Source organism: Rhinoraja longicauda, chromosome 17 (assembly GCF_053455715.1).
Source record: "Rhinoraja longicauda isolate Sanriku21f chromosome 17, sRhiLon1.1, whole genome shotgun sequence".
Taxonomy (NCBI): domain Eukaryota; kingdom Metazoa; phylum Chordata; class Chondrichthyes; order Rajiformes; family Arhynchobatidae; genus Rhinoraja; species Rhinoraja longicauda.
In genome coordinates, this window is record NC_135969.1 from 35,534,410 (window position 1) to 35,552,842 (window position 18,433).

Genomic DNA, 18,433 nt, shown 5'->3' on the forward strand with positions numbered 1-18,433 from the left:
TTGATTCCCAGACTGCTGATCTGAGTAGATTTACAATTGTCTATTAATTAACCCATGGAGCATTTGCTCTTGATGTGTGTATGTGGACGTTGATTGAGAAGGAAAAGGACAATGTTTCGGGAAATAAATAAAAAGTTGGAGATCTGCTTGCAATGATAGACAATAGACAATAGGTGCAGGAGTAGGCCATTCGGTCCTTTGAGCCAGCACCGCCATTCAATGTGATCATGGCTGATCATTCACAATCCTAACCTGATCCTAGCCCTTTATTTAAAAACAACATAGGTGTAGTGGTAAAAAACTAAAGGACTACAAATGTTGCAAAGAAGGAGAAAAGGATGAACCTGGAAACTATTAATTTAACTCAGCGGGTCAGGCAGAGAGAAGGAATTGGGGACGTTTTGGGTGGAAACCCTTGGGTCTCGACCCCAAAAGTCACCTATTCCTTTTCTCCAGAGATGCTGCCTGACCCGCTGCGTTACTCCAGCTTGTTGTGTCTATCTTCGGTTTAAACTAGCATCTGCAGTTCCTTCCTACACATAACTATTAATTTAATATTGATGGCAGGGACATTTTTAGAAACAACTAGACCAAGTGGACCCATTGGGCCCAAACCTCTCCTGCATTGGTGCAGCACCCTCCCCTCTCCCCTCCCCCCTCCCCCCTCCCCCCTCCCCCCTCCCCCCTCCCCTCCCCCTCCCTCTCCCCCTCCCTCTCCCCCTCCCCATCCCTTTCCCCTCCCCCTTCGCCTCCCCCCACCACTCCATCCCCCCTCAACCCCTCTTATCCTCCTTCCTTCCTTCCCCACCTCCCCCTCCCCTCCCTCCCCCCTCCCTCCCTAGGAGATAGATTTAAACTCTAAAATGTGAATAACTTTAAAATTATAACACCGATTTCAATGAAACTTCTTCCATTAGCACCAAAGGGACGACGGTGAGTAAGGTGGGCCTGAAATTGTCGCACTATCGTGTACTGTTTTGGCTGTAGTTCAGGAACAAACAAACAAACAAACAAACAAACGAGAGTTTTAGTATATAGATAATCCAGCAGAAAATGAACACCCCCTTGGACACACAGTCCACAAAGAAAGAAGAACCAATGTTTATGAATGGGAAAATGGTATTTGATCATCCTAATGTAGTGCATCTGTAGAGTGGAATGTATTGCGCTCCTGTACGCCTGGAGGATTCTGTGGTGTTGATGCTTTGAAACAGCGACACTTTCATTTCTTTTGGGTCAGAATTGCACATAGCACTGATAAACCTTCTCTGAAGAAGGGTTGTGACCTGAAACGTTGTCTTGTCACCTTCCTTCCACAGATGTTGCCTGACCCACTAAATTCCTCCAGCAGTTTGTTTTCTGCTCAGGATTCCAGCATCTGCAGTCTTTTATGTCTGTTTTGTTGAAAGATGTTAGCCAGAAGTTGAATTTGAGAAAATCCACGTGTCAGTTTTCTATGTGTAAATTGTGCTTTAATTAACCTACAATTTGGGGAATGCTTGCAATGGTTATACATATCTGGCTGTGAAATCCTGTCTATCAGGTATTTGGACCAGTAACTTTCTGGCACCTTTTCCTGTTCACCAGCTCCATTTCCTTTGTGCGATTTTTCATGTATAATTACATCATCAAAGTACTCGGTGGCTATTATGTGCTTTATGCCAGAAACTGATCAAACACTTGCAAATATTATTAACATGATGTATATTGTCCTACAAAAAGAGTCATACAGAACAGAAATCAGCCATCAGGCTATTAAACACTACAACCTCCAAATAAGCTCTGAACTACATTGACTTGGGGGCATTAGTTTTGTCTTTTTGCACTATTATTGTTGTTTGTTTGTGTGTGTGTGTGTGTGTGTATATATATATATATATTTGTGTGTGTGTGTTTATATATATATGTGTGTGTGTATGTATATGGACATATACACACACGGAACTTTTTCCTCATTTATTATATTGTTTACAGTGTACTATGTTTACATATTGTGTTGTGCTGCTACAAGTAAGAATTTCATTGTTATATTCGGGGGACAAATGACAATAAAACACTTGGCTCTTGAAACAGACTCTAGCACATTGTCCACACTAACCATTCAGAAGTCATTTACACCAATCCCATTTTAAACTTCCTTCTTTAACTTCCCATTCAACCTTCAACCTACATATTCCAGAGCAGCTGGAAGAAGCATATATCAGTTTCATTAACAGTATTCATACATTGTAATTTTGGGTCCTTTGTAGATCATGCCTTGCACAGCATGTTTGTGTGGGGACTGGTAGATGAATAAAATCAATGGGATGTTGAACAAAACCTCACAGTTGAACGTATGTGTAGGAAGGAACTACAGATGCTAGTTTACACTGAAGATAGACACTGAATGTTAGAGTAACTCAGCGGATCAGGCAGCATCTCTGGAGAAAAGGAATAGGTGACATTTTGGGTGGAGACCCTACTTCAGGTGGGTTTTCAGTCTGAAGAAGGGTCTTCTTCAATCTGAACGAGGGTCTTGACCCGAAACATCACCTATTCCATTTTTTTTCAGAGTTGCTGCCTAACCCGCTGAGTTACCCCAGCATTTTGTGTCTATCTTCAGTTGCACTTGTGTAATATGGCTGTATTGATAGAAGGCATTCAAGGATGTGCAAGAAATTCGTCCATCACAGGTAACTGGTGTAGATGTATTTCAAAGTAAAATAAATATGGCAAAGTCCAAGGCTGCCAACAAAGTCCTCATCGAACTCGTTTAATAGTTGCTCTCAATACAATGACCATCACTCACCAATTAGGACAGCCATATGTTTCATGTTCTTGTTGAAGAGAATCATGTGAATGCACTTGAGTATTGTTCAGTCAGATTTGCTTCCAGAGTTGAATAGAAGCAGTTAAGTAAAACATATCCCCATGATACTTATCAGGCGTAACACAGTTTCAAGCAAAGAGGGAGGAAATACTAGCAGTGATTTATACAGTCAAACATTTACCATTGGCTGAAAGGTCAATAAGGGTGAATTTCATGTGCTGAGGATAAATTCCTGATCTTCCAATCCACCCATCGCAGCGCTTGCGCATTTTTTAAAATCTGCACTTTTTCTTTAGCTGTAACCCCTATATTATGATCTTCGCTTACGTTCTCGCTTACACTACCCGATGTTCTTGTGCATGGTATGATTTGCCTGGATAGCACAGAAAATAGTTTTTCACTGTTTCTCAGTATTCATGATAATAATAAACCAATACAGAGAACACTGGTTGGTCATTAACAAAAGGTGAGGCAACACGAGAAACAACTTTAAAAAAGAGTGGTTGCAATTTTGAACGCTTTGCGTGAGTGTCATGGTCATGGATTACTGGAAGGAATAAAGTATCAGAATATGGGTTTACAGAGGGTAAGTAGGACTTATTCAAACAATAGTGCACTCATATTTTGTGGGAAGGGCAAAATTGCAAAACAGAATCACTTTTAGTTTAGTGTAGAGATACAGCGTGGAAACAGGCCCTTTGGCCCACCCAGTCCACACTGACCAGCGATTACTGCACATTAACACTATCCTGTACACACTAGGGACCATATACACATACACCAAGTCAATTAACCCACAAACCTGTACGTCTTTGGAGTTTGGAAGGAAACTGAAGTTCTAGGAGAAAACCCACTCTGTCACGGGGAAAACGTACAAACTCCGTACGGACAGCAATCGTAGTCTGGATCGAGCCCGGGTCTCTGGCACTGCAAGCGCTGTGAGGCAGCAGCTGTGCCACCGTGCTGTCCCTGCAATGAATGGCCTCGCTGTAATATATCTGATGATTCTTTGAATCTTGTGTTGTCCATTGTGACTTTACCGATACTAATTGCTGAATGTCATGAATGATAATCATTTTTGGGGGGGGAACCTCTCCAACAATGACCACAAGGGCAATAAATACTGCGTTGAAACCAGTAATACCATTGAAGATCGGAAGACACAATACAAAATGAAGAATGAGGAAAAAGGAATAGAAACATTTTCCAGTGGAGATTTATTTACTGTGGGGGTCATTCATAGTGGAATCTAATCTCATGGATATGAGGATGTTGCATTTGTTTAATTATTGGGAGGAATCCATGGATGAAGATTAAAGATCAGTGATCTGAGCGGAAGGGCAGTTTTCATGAAATTGATCTGCATTGCAAAGTTTCAAATAGCCTTGCAGGAACGACGTAGCATTCTCAGTTCCACATTGTATGTCAGAGAAAAAATAATTATAGGACAGCCATGGGAACCCAGTTGTGATAGTGTAACACCCCTGTGGTAAGTGAGATGTCCAGTTATTCCAATTAGGCAAAAAGTACAGACAGCATGGCAATCAAATCTGGATAAGAATATGCCCATTAGCAGGGTAGCCAAGGTCACCACAGTCACTGTGATTTCTTTCCAAATCTAATTTACATTTTAAGTTGAAAGAAACGGGTGGTGTGGTACATCGGCACACTTCCCTTTCACCTTTGGGACCTCGGTTCAAATCCTGATTGAGTGGAAGTTTCCGTTATCTATTAGCTGGAAAGCCCCGAGTGAATTGACTTTGGACAGTTTCAGCCCAGTGAGTCTGCATCACAGAACTGCCCATAATTCAGCACTAATTGCGTGCTCTCGTTTACACTACAATCTGTTGCAAGTTTGAGTCAAGGTGCCCTTCTAATTTTGCTGGACAGTTCCACTGTGGGTCGTCTGTGCATAGTTCTGTCTTCACGTTCTCGCTTCCTCCCATTAATGCTTTTTTTCTTCTCCCTATTACATCAAACCAAAATTTAATAATCCGTCAGAATTTGCTTTTGTCACTTTTTATCTTTTTTTAAAGAGATACTTCACGGTGGTGCAGCGGTAGTGTTGCAGCCTTACAGCGCCAGGGACCCGGGTTCCATCCTGACTACGGGTGCTTGTCTGCATGGAGTTTGTACGTTCTCCCCGTGACCGCGTGGGTTTTGTCCGGGTGTTGCAGTTTCCTCCCACACTCCAAAGACGTATAGGTTTGAAGGCTAATTGGCTTCGGGAAAATTGCAAATTGTCCCTGGTATATGTCGGATAGTGTTAGTGTGCGGGGATTACTGGTCAGTGTGGCCTTGGTGGGCTGAAGGGCTTGTTTCCATGCTGTATCACTAAACTAAAAAAAAACTAAAGATAAAAATGGAAATATTTTGGAGCAGGTATTTCCCAGTTAAGTAGCATGAACTAAATATAAAAATTAGGTCTCTTCAATTCTGTCCGAACAAAGCCTTTAACTTAAAAAGACGGTCCAAGCTATGTAAAAGACCAGCTTTTGGATGCATGTGAAGATTGAAGGACTCTCACGATAAATTTGATGATTGCATGTCCCTAATGGCAACCATGATAGAACACTAATAGTGCGGTACAGCAGTGTTTCATCAATAAATTTACCAAACACTTCCTTCAAGTGTGGCTTCCACAGGCTGATGGATCAATGAATTACCCTCTCTGAAATTGATCAGTTGGTGCCTAATAATATCAATTGACCCCATGTTCTGATGTTAGCAAGGCTAAGGTGATTTTTGTTTCCTGATGGGCACAAATTGCTGTGGATTCCAATTTGCAGCAGGGGAAGCAGGTGCTGCTTTACAGTCTTTAGCATGGAATGGTTTGTGTAATCCTGGGATACTGGGTGTTAAAATTAGGAATGTTTAACTACATAATTGATTCAATTAAAAAGTTAGGCTAGTTTAATTAGCTTTTAAAAGCACACCAAACCAAGTTAATTATGAATTGTCTTAAATATATATATATATATATATATATATACACACACACACACACGTGTATATATATATATATATATAACACACACACCCACACACATATAGACATCTCTATGTATAGAGAGAAAGATAGATAGATATAGATATGTAGATAGAGAGAGAGATTTGATTAGGACAGAAAATGTTCAGTTTCCACTACTGCATCTAAAGTGTATTTACCTGCCTGTGTTTGTGCATAGATTCCTGTTTGTGACCATCCATTAAATCTACACTGTTGATAAACCAGAGCTGTAACTACCCTCTCAGACAAAATGTATAGGTGACCCAGATGGGAATGCCAGAGGTTTGCCACATCCACAGCAAGGTGAAATTAGTGGCGACCGACATGTTTCCAATCAACTACATCTCCATCTTCGTGCAGATGGCCTGATGCACCAGGGAGGTGGAGGTTTACCTATTTTTTGTCTCAGAAGGCAGTTGCACCTCTACTTAAATAGCAGTGTAGATTCAATTAATGGTTGTGAACAGGAACCTGTGGTCGCGACTCCGGCAGGTAAATACACCTCAGATGCAGCAGTGGAAATGTGAACTTTCTAATTATCCAGAAATTTCAAAATACTTCTCCTGGTGTGGCTGAAAACACAGTTTCGGGAGTTTGTACGTTTTTTGCGTGACCGGCGTTGGTTTTCTCTGGGATCTCTGGTTTCCTCCCACACTCCAAAGACGTAGGTTAACTGGCTTGGTATAATTGAAATGGTAAAATTGTCCCTGGTGTGTGTAGGATAGTGGTAATCTGCGGGGATCATTGGTTGGTGGACCGAAGGGCCTGTTTCCTCGCCGTATCTCCAAACTAAACTAAACTAAAAGCTAAAGAGGGAGGAAGGACAATTGAACTGCGCTGTGTTACAGGGGGCTACAGGTTATGGGATTGAAAGGAACATAGGAAGAGGTAATGGGTAATCTAGTCTGCAGGATAAATTCTATCATTAGCAACCATGGCTGGGTCCTGCTGTGTTGCCTTCCTGATTTTTGGGCTGAAACAGAGTTTGGAGGAAGGAAGGGAGGATTGAATTGGAACCAGTGACATAATTAGAACTAGGAACAAGGTTTTTTCAAGACAGTGTAAAAGCTAGTGTGTACATTAAAAAGCAGATGTTAAAATGTACCCTTCCCTGTATTACAACCTATGAGCAAATTGGCGTGGAGACAGATAGGAGGGGGAATTAAAGGCAAACCTAAATGGCAAGGCAGTGGGATATCATTACTGAGGAAGGAGCAAGCTGTGTTGTTGGGATGGACTCCACTTAAAACTACTTGGGGAACGTTAACTCTGTCAAATCAAATGGTTTGGGTGTTAGAAACATTGTGAGGGTAATTGGGGAAGGGAAGGTTCGGGTAAAGGTAACTTTGCCACTGTATGTTTCTTTTTTTTTTTTCCTAATCAGATGTGCAGCACTTTGGTCAACGTGCGTTGTTTTTAAATGTGCTATACAAATAAAATTGACTTGACTTGACTTGATTTAAAAGTCTGAAGGTAAAAGTAAAGATTTTTAAATGAAGAGTAAAAACTGTCCATGTCACTGACTGTAAATGGGCATTTGTGACTAAGACCAGCGAGAGAGAAAAGAGTAAACTGTCAAAATGAAAAGCATGGCAGCTGAACGCGGAAGGAATTTGTATGCAGATAGATGAATTAATTGGACAAATGGAGATAAATGGGTTTGACTTAGTAACCATTACTGATTTGTGTTTGCAAGATGACCAAGGCTGGGGACTGAATGTTGCAGGGTGCGGGGCTTTTGGAAAATATGTACATAATGGAAAAAGGCTTTTGGTAGCCTTGATAATGAAAGATGAGCTATGTCAGTGGGTAGAAAAAATCTCGGCCCATTAAAATCAGGATCCAGGATCAGTGAGAGTAGGTTTAAAAACTAACAGCAAATACTGTGGGAGTAGTTTATAAAATGCCTAATGTATAAGTCATGAAATTAGAAGATCGTGTAACAAGGATAATGCAATAATGCTGGGTGCCTTTTTATCTTCATGAAGAATGAGCAAACCAAGCTTGTAGAAGTGGGCTGGGATACATTCATAGAAGGCATTCAGGGTGCTTCTGTAGAACTATTTGGTATAAAATAATTTAAATTCCATAGGGGCATTGGTAATTAGTAATCTTGTACTGAGGGATCGTGGGGAAGAATGATATTGAAATGGTACAATTTCACATCAAATTTGAGGATGTGTCTTAGTCTGAAACCAGTGTCTTAAATTTGAATACAGTTAAGGAGTTATGACTGGCAAGTTGGCTGAGCAAGGTTGAGAAATTAGATTAACAAAAGTGACTTGAGATAAATAATGGCAAAAATTTAAAGAAGTAATTTATAAATCTTATTGAATAAACATTCCCCTGAGGAAGGAAAACTCCTGGAAAAGTGGTCTATTCGTAGCTAATGAGGGAAGGGAAGAGTTGTATTAGATTTTGAGAGTCGTGCAACAAAGCCACAAAACCTGAGGATTAGCATTATTTTAAAATTCAGCAAAGGTTTGATAAAGAGGGCAAAACTAGAACCTGAAACTAAACTGCACACTGGATGGCTGGATTGTGATCATTTCTTGTCTTTCCACTGACTGGTTAGCACGCAACAAAAGCTTTTCGATGTGCCTCAGCACACGTGACAATAAACTGAACCAAACTCAAACCAGCAAGAAATGTGTAAAGAAATTATAAGAGGTTAAATGTGCGAACTAGCAAGAGATACACATGACAATAAACTGAGATAAACTAGAAGCGATTAGAAAAATACTGGGCCCCTTGGACAAAGAGGCAAGATGAATTATAATGGAGAGCAAAGAAATGCAAGAGATTTTAAAATGAATATTCTGTGTCTGCATGGTGAAATGCCACATGATTATATTAGAGAAAATAAAGGGCTGATCAGCACCGGCCGATTGGGACTACCATCAGTTCCCACCTGCGTGTTGTCTGGGTCTTGGTGCAAGCCAAATGAGCGGACTCATTTTTCAGATAAATAGTAAATAGGTTTGAGCATTCTGCAATCATCAATGGATATCCTCTTTCTGATCTGTTGATGAACTGAAAATATTAATAAAGTAGCTAAAAATAACTGAGCTTAATGCACTGCCCTGGCAGCAGCAGCAGCAGCAGCAGCAATAGCCTGGAGCCAAAGCGATTAAACTCCGACCTGATCGCAACCACTTTCCTTTACGTGAGATATGACTCCAACCAGTGAAGCGTTTTCCCTTTGATTCCGATTTATCTCAATTTTGCCAGTGCTCCTTGATATCAGGCTCAGTCGAATACTACCTTGATGTCAAGGGCAGTCACTCTCTGCTTGTGCCTGGGACACAGCTCTTTTTTTTCCAACTCTTAAGCATAAGTTGCAAAGAAGGCCGAAGCCAAGTGGTGCCGACAAAGTCTAAAGGATCAATGACCAGGTTATTGGTGATTAAGTATCTCGTGCAACTTTGGCTAGGATATTGATTTGGAAAAGGCCAAGGTGGTCGGTGACCCATTACCGGATGGCACGGTGGTGCAGCGGTAGAGTTGCTGCCTTACAGCGCCAGAGACCCAGGTTCGATCCTGACTACAGGTGCTGTCTGTACGGGGTTTGTACGTTCTCCCCGCGACCTGCGAGACTATTCTCCGGAATCTCTGGTTTCCTCCCACACTCCAAAGACGCACAGGTTTGTAGGTTAATTGGCTTGGTATAATTATAAACTGTCCCTAGCGTGTGTAGGATAGCGTTAGTGTGTGGGGATCGCTGGCCGTCGCGGACTCGGTGGGCCGAAGGGCCTGTTTCCGCACTGTATTTCTCAACAACCCTAAACTAATCTACCTGTATAGGACTCACTCTGGTTAATACGTCCCTCAGAATTTGACGCACTCAGTTAGCGGTGATGCTGTTGAGCCACACATGGAAATAGGCATTGAAGCCCCCAATGAAATACTATTGTGTCTCTCCTGCTGTCAGTGCTTCTTCCAAGTGGTGTTCAGTATGGAGGAGTCTATGGATTCATCAGCTGCAGAAGGAAATACCAGCGCCAAGTTTATAAAGGAGGACACTTTGCAAAGCTGACTTGCTGAGGATAATCTTGCTATGTCCGATCACTGTACCTCATACCACAAATCTTCCTGACATGCCGAGTGTTTGTTGGATGGAATGCACATTACTCTGTTGCACATTAATGTGGCCGTTTGAACTTAATTCATGGTTTGGAAGTCTTAATTGGAAGGGTATTTTAAAATCACAAATATTAATGTGTTCTGGAATTAAATATAAGTTGAAGGGTTAAATTTTGAGACATCCCGTCATTGTGAATGACATCAAATAAATGAAAATCTTGGCACCAAAGTTAACTTTGTACCAATGCAAACTAGCAACTAGCAACTGAATATATCCAAGGAGTATTCAGGCAGTTGGTTCGTAGAAGCTATTTCTTTGGCTATCTGTCCAAAAGGTGGGACGCTCAGGTGATTCTGTGGAATTTATTGCCACAGACATCCGTGGAGGCCAAGTCTTGGCTATTTTTAAAGCTGCAATTGACAGGTTCTTGATTTGAAACGGTGTCAAAGGGTACAGGGAGAAGGCAGGAGAATGATTGAGAAGGAAATATAGATCAGTCATGATTGAATGGCGGAGTAGACTGATGGGCCGAACGGCCTAATTCTGCTCCTCTGATTTATGAACTTACTTTTAACGGCTGACTTGCTCAATTGGGCATGAAATTTCTACCCACGATCTTCCAACACTTAATTGGTGAATTCACTTGCAAAGAAATAAGTTATATTACTCTGAAAAGTGTTTTCTCTTGCTGATATTTGTTGTGTTTCCGGGAGTTTTGTCTCCACCTGCTTGCATGGGTTGCATGCTTTTGAAGGCCAGAAGTGGAGTGGAGATCCAAGTGTAATTCTGAATGGAAGTAGGAGCAGGCCTGACCCTGAGCCACCATTCTGTGGGATAGTGGGTGCACTTCAATGTCACTTTCTCTTCCTAATTGTTATCAGGCAACTGAATCATCCTACCAACAGCTGGAGAGAAGTCCTGAACCACTATCAACCTCAGTGGAGACCCTTGGGCTATCTTTGAACGTGCTTTACTGGCTTTATCTTGCACTAAACGTTATTCACGTTATCCCTTTCATCATGTATCTGTACACTACGAATGGCTCGATTGTCATCATGCATTGTCTTTCCGCTGACTGGTTAGCATGAAATAAAAGCTTTTCACTGTACCTCGGTGCACGTGACAATGAAACTATCCTCTCAATTCGCATAATGCCCAAAAACCTTCTCCATCCCAGTCTTGAAAATGCACACCGGTAGGGTTGCTGCCTTACAGCGCTAGAGACCTGGGTTCAATCCTGACTACGGATGCTGTCTGTGCGGAGTTTGTACATTCTCCCTTGGACCACGTGTGCTTTCTCTGGGTGTTCTGGTTTCCTCCCACACTCCAAAGACGCACAGGTTTGTAGGTTAATTGGCTTCTGGAAATTGTAAATTGCCCCTAGGGTTAGGGGTTATTACTAGTCAGTGCGGACTCAGTGTATTGCTGTAGCTGTAAAGTCTCAAGGCAATTCAGCTGCTTTCTGTTGGTAGGGAAAGTGCTCAGTTAATTTATAATGGATCAAAATGTGAATATCATTCTAAAACAGTTTTGTTTGTGACTGATATGACGGTGGCTGGGTTAACTTTCTGACTTTGAGCTGCATTTGCATAGTTGGTAGGGAGGCCATGCTAACTAACCCATGCAGTTTGAGTCTATCAAGTCATCGGTACCTGCCGTGGCATGTGTGACGTAGTAGTCCCTATATTCTGTTGCTTGGAGGATGATGTGATTTAATGGACACCAGTTCCTCGAGTATTGTTGTGAGGTCTTGTGTGTGCCTCTCAGATGAACTAGGGTGCAGCTTAATGGAAGTCTGTACATCAGGCATTTTGTGTGAAGGAGAGCCCCAGTGGAGTATGCCTTACCTACTCCCTCTTTGCTGATTGTATCTTAGACAATAGACAATAGGTGCAGGAGTAGGCCATTCGGCCCTTCGAGCCAGCATCGCCATTCACCGTGATCATGGCTGATCATGAACAATCAGTACCCGTTCTTGCCTTCTCCCCATATCCCCTGACTCCGCTATCATTAAGAACTCTCCCTTGAAAGCATCCGGAGAATTGGCCTCCACTGACTTCTGAGGCAGAGAATTCCACAGCTTCACAACTCTCTGAGTGAAAAAGTTCTTCCTCATCTCCGTTCTGAATGGCCTACATCTTATTCTTAAACTGTGGCCCCTGGTTCGTGACTCCCCCAACATGGGAACATGTTTCCTGCCTCTAGCGTGTCCAATCCCTTAATAATCTTATATGTTTCAATAAGATCGCCTCTCATCCTTCTAAATTCCAGTGTATACAAGCCCAGTCGCTCCTGCCATTCCGCGAATTAACCTCGTGAAACTGCGCTGCAGATCTTGACAGAGGACTGCATCTGTTCCCACCCCAGCATTGAAGTTACCCAGGAAGATTAGTTTGTCTCTATTTGGGACGTAGGCAAGGTTACTGTAGAATATCTCCATGGCCCATATTGGCAACTTCCAGAGTTCATATCATATCATATATCTACAGCCGGAAACAGGCCTATTTTGGCCCTCCAAGTCCGTGCCGCCCAGTGATCCCCGTACATTAACACTATCCTACACCCACTAGGGACAATTTTTACATTTACCCAGCCAATTAACCTACATACCTGTACGTCTTTGGAGCATATGCAAAATGTGTGTGTTTGTGTGTGTGCACATGTGCGTGTGTATGTGGATGCATGCATGCTGGTGTGTTTATGTGTTTATGTATGTACAAATGCATACGTTGAAAAAAAAATAGACTCATCGAAGGCCATATTACCAATATACTTCAATCCTTTTGCTTCAGAATCAGGGATTGCTCATTGAATGGCAATGGGAAGCCATTTCTGTTGGAGGGTTATGAATGTTTGGAACTCCTAGTGCCAAAAGGCTTTGTGTTGTCACTGCATACATTCAAATCTGGGATGGTCAAAGTTACAGGCTATATGGGTATTAACGGGTATTAGAACCATTGATTAATTAAATTTGAGGCGAAGATCAGTTAAGCTATTAGCTCGTTGGTGATGAAACAGACTCTTGAGGTCTTGCTTCGTGTTTGTGTGTAAATTTTAAAACGTGCGCTGTGCAGTGTTTGAGGATGGAGGTTTATGCAGATATCTGACGGTGATCTGAATACCAGGACATGCTTACTGAAGGAAAGGTCTCATTACTAGAATTGTGCCCGAGTTCTGCAAATAAATGGTTTGCAACTTAAATGACGAGCAGGCTACAACAACGTTTCGATGAGATAAATGATTCGTGGAGGTAATTAATGTGATTTGCTCTGTGTTTATTGACAAACCAATTGCAACTATTATTTGTAATGCTGAGCTTGAAAATGTTATCTTGTGGAACACCAGTTAATTGCATCCATTTTCCTCAAATCCACCCTCCTGTGGCACTTTGAAATTGCTCAAGTGTTGTAACACTTTGAACTACATGTGCTCAGAAAGACCATTTTCCCACATGTTGACATCTGATGAAATTATTCAGTTTTGCCCGAAGCACATTGCTTCTCTGCGAGTGTGTTTATTTCAAACCAGTTTAAATAGACACTTAAATCATTTTCCTTGTGTCAGACAACAAAAAAAAATAGTCCTATATTGAATAGAATCATTTCCACTGTGATCCTTCATCCTCTGTGGTTATGCCATCCAGAAAGGACTGGAACAAAAGGAGATTGTATGATTTGATTTCAGCAGAAGAGGCAAAGTAACTGAACAAAATAGAGGGGCTCAAAAAGCTGGAGTAACTCAGCGGGAGAGGCGGCATCTCTGGAGGGAAGGAATGGGTGACGTTTCGGGTCCAGTGTGAAGAAGGGTCTGGACCTGAAACGTCATGGTGAAACGTAGGGCGGCACGGTGGCGCAGCGGTAGAGTTGCTGCCTTTCAGCGAATGCAGCGCCAGAGACTCATGTTCGATCCTGTCTACGGGCGCCGTCTGTACGGAGTTTGTACGTTCTCCCCGGGAACTGTAGATGCTGGTTTATACCGAGATAGACACAAAATACTGGAGTAACTCAGCGGGACAGGCAGCATCTCTGAAGAGAAGGGGCTTGACCCGAAACGTCATCCGTTCCTTCTCTTCAGAGATGCTGCCTGTCCCGCTGAGTTACTCCAGCATTTTGTATCTCTCTTCCATTTTAATTTAATGTTATACCCGAGCAGCTTTTCCGTGAGGCTACAATTTATTTATGCGTTACCTTACCTTGCCGAATTCATTAATCTTTTTTTTAATCCTCCCACACTGCCGGCCCTGAGGCAGGGTCTTGACCTGAAATGCTGACCATACTTTGGCCTCCACAGATGCTGCTCGACCCGCTGACTCCAGCCCTGACCCTTCCTGCAGTTTTTTGTTGGCTCCAGATCCAGTATCTGCAATCTCTTGTGTTTCCAAAACAGTCTTTATACTCGCTTTTGAAGCGATCAATGAACAGAAAAACACAATAACCTACAGAGCCATAGTATGGTATACAGTATGCTGGCATGGTGGCGTAGCGGTAGAGTTGCTGCCTTACAGCGCCAGAGACCCGGGCTCGATCCTGATTACGGGTGCTGTCTGTACGGAGTTTGTACATTCTCTCCGTGACCTGCGTGGGTTTTCTCCGAGATCTTCGGTTTGTTCACACACTCCAAAGACGTACAGGTATGTAGGTTAATTGGCTGGGTAAAATGTAAAAATTGTCCCTAGTGTGTAGGATAGTGTCAGTGTGCGGGGATCGCTGGGCAGTGCGGACTCGGTGGGTCGAAGGGCCTGTTTCCGCGCTGTATCTCTAAATCTAAAAATCTAAAAAAAGTCACCAGTTGCTTCTCTCCAAAGATGCTGCCTGTCCTGTTGAGTTACTCCAGCTTTTTGTGTCTATCTTTGGTTTAAACCAGCATCTGCAGTTCCTTCTTGCACAAAATAGAGGGACTCTTTGGTTTGGTTAACAACTTGATGGATGAGGGTTAACCTGCTGTTGCAAACAATTGCTGTTTGTGAGTAAACAGAATCTTGTATAAACAGGTCGGCCTGGTTTCTCAGTGGGCTGATCTCGTGATGAAGGTTGCAGCTGCCATTTACCTTCGTATACAAAAATCCCCCACTTGTTATGAATGTCAGTAGATGAAAGAAGTTGTTTGTCTTAAAGTTCTTTCCATTATTTACTCAATCCACAAAGCATTGCCCGACCTTGATTCCCTAAGTAGGGGCCCCTTTCTCCTCCTCATTCTGTTTACATTGTCTTGGCTGAGTGTCACCTACAAAATCTGTTGATTATTTCACCTGGTTAATGTTAAATTGGTCTTGCAAGATGATGTGTTTGTTCATGAGCACAAATGCAGGCACCTTGTTTACAGTAGCTATGGTAGCAATCAGTTATTAAACAAATATACCCCTGTTTACGGGTGTGAGCAGCAGTTTATCCTGTACGGTTGGACAAAACTTAGTGCTGTGTTTTGATAAAGAAGAAGGGAACTTGTGCATGGAATGTAGCTCAAGCAGACTTTGGGTTTGCTCTGCTTATCAGTGACTTCAATGAAGTGGGTAGCAGATTAGCAAGCTGTTTCGTTCTCCACTAGATTTCCTTAGAATGGAATGGTATCTATGCTGTTGTTTGCTTTCTCGTCTTTCCCCTACGACCTCACCCTTATCCCGCAAAAGCGAAGGCAGAGCTGTACAGGAGACTGCCGGCGTGCCACGCGGCTTGCACCCAGAGATGGAGAGAAAGTTCTTTGTCCCTCAGATGCTGCGTTAACACGCCTCTCTCAGAGAGCAGAGGTGCGGTGTGTGCGCGTGGTGCCACGGGGGTGGTTGCAGGTGACCGAAAACGCAGTTTGTTCCTAGCCATGTTTGGTAAACAAGTTCAAAACCTTCACAAGGACTGCCTGTGTTATTGCTTTGAATGTTGTTGTTGTTGTTTTAGAGTATTTGTTGTGCATTTAAACCTGACAAAACCTGTTAATATTGACAACAGAATGCCGGGCCAGGTCAAAGATAAGGGAAAAGAATACCAGCGTGGTGACCTTGACAAATCATGTGTTTGTGAGGCAGGGCCTTGTTCCCCTTTTAATTAATGCACTTTTGTTCTGGATGAGTATTCAAAGAAAATCACATTTTTTTATCTTCAATAATGCTGAAACTCACATTATGCATTGGAAATGATAAAACATTTATCATTTTTACCAACAGGTAATATACATAATTCATGCTGTTTTAGTGCTACCCTTTTTTGATATTCATGATGGATAACACTTAAGATTTCTTCTCGATATTGGAGAATAGTATTGCACCACAGTAAAATTAATGAGAAGATAGATTTATGAGTTTCATTTGTTTGTCGATTCAAAAATTAATTGAGTGTTAATTTTAGCTGTTCCTCATCAGAATAGGTACTTAGCATTTGGGCATTATATTCTGCATTCAGTGTGGGCTACTTTTAGTTTACTGCGGGTCAGTAATTTTGCATACATTGAAATAGCCTTTAGGCTCATTCTCTTGATTACTTTTTAGCTGCCGTGCTTTAGAAAATTTACTCCTTCCCTTTTTTATAATTGTGAAAATTCATTATGTGGCCACATTGGATGCATAATATCAGCACAACGGCCCATAGTATTTTTAAAATGCATTTTATAGACACATTGTGTTTTCTGACGATTTTGTTGCTAGTTTACAGATTTGGTAATATTTCAGTACTATTTAGCATTTTCTGTCATCCAGCATTTGAAATTGTTTTAATTTAGAACCTTTGTGGATCGGCTTTTATTAGTGCCATTGTCGTTCCAGTGACTGAGCTTCCCATAGGAGCAAGCATGTGATATTATAAATCTGTGTTTAGTTCAATTTTCACTTCCTTTGATGATTAGGCAGAGTGTTTTAAGGGCATTTTTTCTGCTTCATATAAATAATTGATCAGTTAACTTAATTCATTTCAGCCTGACTTGGTCAACCTTCATTAACTGGCCTGGAATAAAGCCTCTTCTTGTTAGCTGAGCATCTTTCCTTTAAAGGTTAATTCATCAAAGTACCGAGTTCTAGTTGGGTTTAGATCGCGCGTGGAAGGTGCATCACTATCAAGGTGTGAAGGAAGTGAACTAAAAGCCTGCCAGCTGCCAAAGGCAAACCCAAAGTTAAGGAGGCAGCACTTCATGCTTCAAACTGATAAAATCTTATTTTCTACGAGGAAATTTTAATCTGTGGTTTTCTACAGTATGTTTTCTATAGCCCATCTTTGTATTCCAAATGGTTTATTTTGATATACATATGCAGTGGATAAGCAGATATGAGTTGACTTTATTGTTGTTCCATAATTTAACTGAATGTGAAGCAGACTTTCACACTCTCTCTCACACTCACTCTCACACACCCATACTCTCTCACACACACTCACACATACACACTTATGCATACCCACTCACACTCACTCACAAACACACACTTGTGTGTAGGTGTATCTTATATTATGCATTTATCAAGCACCTTTCTTCATTTTCTAAATATTAAAAAAATTACGTTGGATGTTTTGAGTTACTTTACTTGGCTTCAGTTTAATTGTCATATAAAGATTAACATTTCATCATGGCGTTGTCCATGAAATGTACCATTCATCCAGCCAATCAACCTGTTTCACAGTTAGTCCAGCATAATTGCAGATAACTCTGAAGATTACAGAAACAATATTAATATGGACTGATACGTAGCATGGTTTACGTTTTCCCCCAGTTTCACCTTCTTTGCTTTGTCTCGAGAAGGTGTTGACTACCTACTGGAATGCAGTTCCAAGACACCAGCTGACCTCAGGCACTCAGGTCACAATGTGATAGGAGCAGAATTAGGCCATTTGGCCCATCAAGTGTACTCCAACATTCAATCATGGCTGTTCTATCTCTCCCTCCTAACCCCATTCTCCTGCCTTCTCCCCATAACACATGACAAATGGAGAATCTATAATAAATGTCAGCCTTACTTTGGACTCTGTACAAAAAAGCTATTTAAAGAGAAATAGGATTGTGTGACAACTCTGGACTATGACTGCTACTACTAGTTTAAAACTAATTAGACATTCAAAACGTTGAAATAATACTGCATTTTGCTTTTATGACAGACTATCATTTATAGAAATGTTTCTCTCAGCCTGAACCAGACAAAGTTAATGCAAGTATGAAAAGGGTTCTGGCATTTTTGTTCATTTGGAGAAAGAGGAGGAAAATTAGCTTAATTGTCTTCTTTTGGTCTTTTGTTGGATTTTAATTGTGTCACAAGGTAGAGATACAAAATAAGGCTCAATTAAATGCTTCAACATTTTCAAAGGCCTTCAGTTTTTCAGGCACTTTAGTTTAACCAATTGCCACAAAAGCAGTGTGATCCAGTGAGTTGTAAAAGAAAACTATGTGTGCTGTATATTTGTGTTGTAGTATAATATGATACACTAGGAAATTAAGCACTAAGCTTCTGAATGGCAATTCAAGATAATTAAACCTTTTAATGCTTACACATTTATATTGTCTGAAGAAGGGTCTGGACCCGAAACATCACCCATTCCTTCTCTCCAGAGATGCCGCCTGTCCC

At 41.6% G+C, this 18,433-nt stretch overlaps 1 protein-coding gene across 6 annotated transcripts in view; it reads left to right on the plus strand.

Moving 5' to 3' along the window:
• foxp1b (forkhead box P1b) overlaps positions 1-18,433 on the plus strand; it is a 495,107-nt gene that overhangs the window by 205,856 nt on the left and 270,818 nt on the right. Inside the window, exon 1 of one of the 6 annotated variants that reach the window (XM_078414509.1) lies at positions 15,637-15,685. The exons of the other annotated variants lie outside the window; for them this stretch is intronic. The gene's annotated coding sequence lies outside the window, so the exon portion shown is untranslated. Of the gene's footprint in view, positions 1-15,636; positions 15,686-18,433 lie in introns of those variants that run through there. 6 annotated transcript variants of the gene reach the window in all.